The sequence below is a fragment of the Diceros bicornis genome, assembly GCF_020826845.1.
Source record: "Diceros bicornis minor isolate mBicDic1 chromosome 3 unlocalized genomic scaffold, mDicBic1.mat.cur SUPER_3_unloc_1, whole genome shotgun sequence".
Classification (NCBI taxonomy): domain Eukaryota; kingdom Metazoa; phylum Chordata; class Mammalia; order Perissodactyla; family Rhinocerotidae; genus Diceros; species Diceros bicornis.
This window is the reverse complement of record NW_026690897.1, coordinates 2,673,383-2,678,696: the sequence shown is the minus strand read 5'-3', so window position 1 is coordinate 2,678,696 and position 5,314 is coordinate 2,673,383. Positions and strand designations below refer to the sequence as shown.

The window sequence follows — 5,314 nt, the reverse complement described above, 5'->3', positions numbered from 1 at the left end:
ACCATGACCCACTTTAACAGAGTGGTAGAATGTGTCATCACCACCTGCATTGGGGACCCGAACATGACGGCCCAGGACAGGGCCAGGGTGGGGGAGCTCTGGATCCAGGTGGCCAAGGTAAGATGTGAGAGGCCCTGGGAGCCCCTCTCTGGAGTCGGGGGAACTGCCCCTTCTCCTTTCTCAGCTCTCATGTTTGAAGTCTGTTGTCTGAGCCTTTGCACAATCCTTAGGCCCCTCCTGCCAGGCCTCGATGACCTGACTCCTGGTCCCAGTGGTGGGAAGCTCACCCCTTCCTGGGCTCCTTTCTTGGCTTGAGCTGAAATCCTCCTCCCTGGAAGTATTCCTCATCAGGTTCCAGCTGTGCCTTTCCCGGGTTCCCTGAGCCACTGTCTCATCCAGAACAGGAGACGTCAATGAGGCGACAGAAGCCAGAGGAAGCAGGGCTCCAGCTCCCCCTCACAGCTCATTCTCTTCCCTTCCCCAGGAATGCCACGGCCTGAGGAACCTTTCCTCTCTCCATGCGATCTTGTGGGCTCTGGAGGGCCCCTCCATTAAACGTTTAAAAGAGACGTGGAGACAGGTGTCCAGGTGGGTAGGCCTCTCTCCATGCGAGCACCACCTGGGTGGACCAGACACCCCCCACAGGGCTGGCATTGCCCTTCAGTCAGTTGGGACCTCCTGGCAGACAGCAAACCCTGGGGATAGGGTCTGACCTGGTTGGCAGGCTTCAAGTCTTTCTGAAAACTTAGGCCAGTCGTTCTGCCTCAGGAATCAGTTTCCCTAAGTGACAGATCATGGCTTGAACCAAATTGAAGATTTTCAAGTGTTTGCAGCAACAGAACTCTCTGTCCACGTGAAATTAAGACTGTTTAAAACACATCTGCTGAGAAAATAAGAGAATGGAGGCCCCAGGTGACAATAGAAGAGCCCCCTCCTCAGTCCCAGACACCTCAGGGCTCAGACGACACAGTGAAAATGCTCATCCAGGCTGTCTGGATCTTCTGGGTTTTCAAACAAAAGGGATTTACCCTCAAACCACTCCACAGTGTTTCTTTCCTTTTTTCCCTCCTCAGGAAGAACTGTCAAATAGTTAAAAAGATCTTCCAAACATGCCACCGGGAGAGCAGGAAGCTTCTCAAGGAGGTGAGTGGAGTCTGGAGATCTGGAAGGATGGGAGGTGAGGTGGGGAGGGACCAGGCAGGATGTGCTTTGGTAAGTTTTTCACTTAAGGTTCCCCGAGAAATAATGGTCTGTCTTGTCCAGCTGGACAGGAAGCGGGGGTGTGAGCTGCAGGGCAGGTGGGGACTGTTTGGGGCAGGAGGCCTTGGTCACGGGATACAGTGGTGTCGCCTGGACTGTTGCAAGAGGTGAGGAGGTGGCAGAATGAGCAGGTGTCTGGCTTCCATGCAGACCCATCAGCTGGCCCTCACCATCCTTCAGGCTGGCGGGTGGATGGAGTGGGTGGGGGTTCCTTTCTTCCTAAAGCAGCCCAGTCTGTCCTCAGGAAGCCAGGCCCCTGCTGCTCCTTCTGTCTTCACTGCAGCTCGCAGGGGAGGGCACTCAGGCCTTGTCGACAGAGGGGCTGCACAGCCTTGGGCCAAATGGTGGATCTGGGACAGAACTGTGTGCTCTCTGGGACTGTGCACTCTAGCCCGATAGTGGTCACTGCTGACAAACCAGTGAGTCTCCCCCGGTGCCTTGTCGACAAGGATACGCCCCAGATGGCAATGAGAATTATCAGGGAACCTACAGATTCTTAACGGACCTTCCTGACAGATTCTTAATGGCCTCCATCGAGGCCCTGGCAGGAGGGGCCTAAGGATTGTACAAAGGCTCAGACCACAGACTTCAAACATGAGAGCTGAGAAAGAAGAAGGGACATTAGAAGTTTCCAAGTGAAAAAGGATGCAAATGTCACCATTACCCAGTGCCGTGGTCAACTCCTACACTGTCACTCAGATGTGGCACACGGGGGTCCCCTTCCTGAGTGAGTGAAGGAGGAGTTCTGTGCAGGGACAATCCTGAGGGGATCCTAGGGAGCTAAGGACTTTGGCATGGCCTCAGGGCCAGCCTGGTCTCAGAGAATCCCAGGGGGCTGGAAAACACAGAAGCCACTTGCATGGGACCCCGAGACACCTTGTGCCTCTCCATCCATGGCTCAGGTTGACTGAGGGCCTCAACAAACCCCGAGAGTCCAGAGGACAGGACCTTGGTCCGAGGTGTGTCTGGAGGAAGAGTGAAGGCCGGGGGCCAGGGCCTCTGGCTGGGAGGGGGAGCGGTCTCTTCTGTGGGCCCCTGAGCAAGTCACTGCCCCTCTGTGGGCCTCGGTCTCCTCATCTGGGAAATGGAGGGAGATGATCTGTGGTGCAGGCCTCACAGGGGTGATGAGGTACAAGGGGGAGAGGAATGTGCAGGAGCTTTGTGCTCCTCCTCCTCGATGGGGGAGGGGACAGCACTGGTGACAGTCAGATGATACTGAGTCCTCAGGGGACCCTGGGATGCATGGGGAGTCCTCCTCACACTTTCCTGATGAGGAGAGAGGCTTAGCGGCATGGGCAGGCCTGAGGGCACAGAGAAGGGAGTGTTGGAGCTGGGAGTGATCTAGCATCAGGGCACCCTGGAATGGGAGCAGCCATAGACACCAGATGGCCAGGGTCCAAGATCAGGGGCCTGGGAGACATGGGGAAGGGAACATGGCCTCCCTGAGCCTGTCCTTGACCCTGCAGGAGGTGTCATCTGTGAGGGCCACCCTGCAGATGGACCCCCAGGGAGCCCAGGAGAGACAGCAGCAGCAGGTGAGGTGGCCTGAGGGGGAGGGTCTTAGGTGTCAGAGGAGAGGTCACTCACCTCACGGCTGGAGGCCTCCCTAAGAGAGGGGTCCGTCCTCCTCCAGCCCAGCTCCAGGAGCCCAAGAGCCTGAAAGGCCTGCCCTGGAAGTGACCAGGAGGAGGCCTGGAAGGGCTGGGCCCAGGATGGGTTAGGGTGGGGAGGGGCAGGGACCACATACCCTGGGATTTGCCAAAAGCCGCCCCTGGGAGGTGACTGGGGAAGTTGGGTGGCCCTGGAGGGGGCAACTGGGGGGAGGCCGCTGAGGGTCCTAGGCTGTTCTCTGTGGGAGTCTGTGGTGGGCAGGAGGCTGGGGTGAAGGGATTTGGGGGAGGGTCCATGGGGGCACCTGAGAGGAGGGACTCATCTCACCACTCCCACCCTGATTTCACAGGGTGTCATCCCCTTCCTGGGCATGTTCCTCTATCACCTGAAGCTGCTGGACATTGGGATGGAGGATGATCTGGAAGTGACTAAGCCTGGAGGTGGGGCCAGGGAGCAGGATCCTGAGGTTTGGGAGGCGAGAGCCCTGCACTGGGACCTGAGTTCTCAGTACCTGGCAAACCTCCTCTCATGAGAGCCCCATGGCCACCCCTGGGAGTTGGGCAGTCAGACCCATCTTAGCAATGTGTCAATAGACGCTCCGCATAAGCCCCCCACCAGTCTACCTGGGCTGGGGAAGCTCATAGCTGCCTGCCTGCAGAGCTGCAGGAGGCTGTGTCTGAGATGGATTCAGCCTCCCCCTCAGGCCCTGCCCCTGGGGGAGTGCCATCAGCCCCTGCAAGTGAGGAAGCACTTCTGTGTTCCAGCTGTCCCTTCCTCCCTGAGGCCTCAGTCTCCCCGTCTGTCATCAGAGAGGGTGTGCTACATAAGGTCTCTGGCCTCAGCTCCCCTGTCCCTCCTGCTCTGGAGCCCAGAGCCTGGCCCAGTGTCAAGTTCTCTTTGTGGAAGGTCTGCCCTCTGCTGGGCCCTCACATTCCTGCAGCCTGAGAAGGGCTGGGATGGGGGTTGGTTCTGGGCTAAGGGGGCTGTTTCTGATGGACATTGGCTGTCTCCCTTCCAGGGAAATCGGGTCAACTTTCAGAAATGGTGTGACGTGAGCAGCTACGGGGAGGGTGGGGATGTGGAAATCAGAGACCTCCCCTGGCAAGACTTTCTCTGGCCTCATCCCTTGGGTCTAACATTTATTGGGAGAGTCAGATCCACAAAGCTGGGGATCCCATCACGTTGGCGGGTGTGGGAGGGGCTGGCATCAAGGACACCTTCCTGGATGAGGAAGTAATTCAAGCCAAGCCAACTGTGAGGACAGGCAAGTCCTGAATGGAGTGGGAAGGAAGGAGGGTTCCCGAGTGAGCACAGACCCCAGACCAGATCCTCACTCCGCACAAGTCCCTGGCAGCGTTCCCCACCCAAGCCCTGTCTGCATCCTGTCCTTCCTCCCAGAAATTCAAACTCATCCGGAGGATCCAGCTGCTCCAGCAGGCTGCAAATGCATATGACCTGGAGCCCGACGAGCGATTTGGGGCCTGGTTCCAGGCCATGGAGCCCATCAGTGTCCATGAGAGGTGAGGGGGACAGGAGTTGGGTGAGGGCAGGACAGACTATCTCTGATGGCCAGCTCCAGAGCCTGTGGCCTGGCTCGCTGATCAGCCTCAGAACTCATAGCGTGGTGACCCATGGGGCACCAGGACTCAGCTGCTGGCAGGCTCTGGGAGGGGCACCTGAGGTGTGGCTCCTGGTAGCTCACAGGTCCACTCTGTCCTGTAGCTACTGGGTCTCCTGCCAGCTGGAGCCCGCACACCAGAAGGCGAGCAAAATGCGGCTCTTCATGAGAAAGAGGAACCGGACATCCTCCAGTTCAGGGCCGAGTGAGTGTTGGGACCAGGAGCAACTGAATCCAGGGGCTCAGTACAGCTTCGGGCTAAGCATGGGCCTCGATCCCAGCTCCACTGCTGAGCAGGCCTGGGACAGGCCGCTCCCCTCTCCTCTCTGGGATTCAGTTGCATCCACTGAAATGGGTGATGCTAAATGATGCCTCCTGCATCAGGGACAAACGGGGTGCTGTTGATGGACTGAGCACTCGGTACAGGGTTTGAATCAGAGTGCAGTGGGGCAGGGAGTTGTGCCATGAATCTCAGGAAGGTTCCCCAAAATAGTCTGTTTCTTCTCTTCAGCCACCATGCCCTTGGTGATGAGCCGTCACACTCTGGAGACCACAAGTGCAGCTCCTCCTGACCAGCAGGGACACTGGAACCCTCGGGGTGCACCGGGCCAGCTCTTGCCACCCTGAGTGAACGAGGACATCCTAAGACTTTCCCTGGTTTCCCCTAAAGCCCCAGAGGGAGGGCACCACCCCCTCCAACTCCCTGATATCTCCATGCCAGCCACTGTTAACCCATTGGGGAGGAGTGATATTATTTCTTTAATAGTAAATGGTAGATTTGACTCTTACGTTATATCCTGTTTCTGTCACAGCCTGGGTGTTGTG

At 57.6% G+C, this 5,314-nt stretch overlaps 1 long non-coding RNA gene across 1 annotated transcript; it reads left to right on the top strand.

Annotated features, from left to right (window-relative positions):
* Positions 1-526: 526 nt before the first annotated feature.
* LOC131402024 (uncharacterized) lies at positions 527-3,280 on the top strand. Its single transcript, XR_009218194.1, has 4 exons — positions 527-588; positions 1,074-1,143; positions 2,727-2,795; positions 3,221-3,280. It is a non-coding gene; the product is annotated as an uncharacterized LOC131402024 (long non-coding RNA).
* Positions 3,281-5,314: the final 2,034 nt, after the last annotated feature.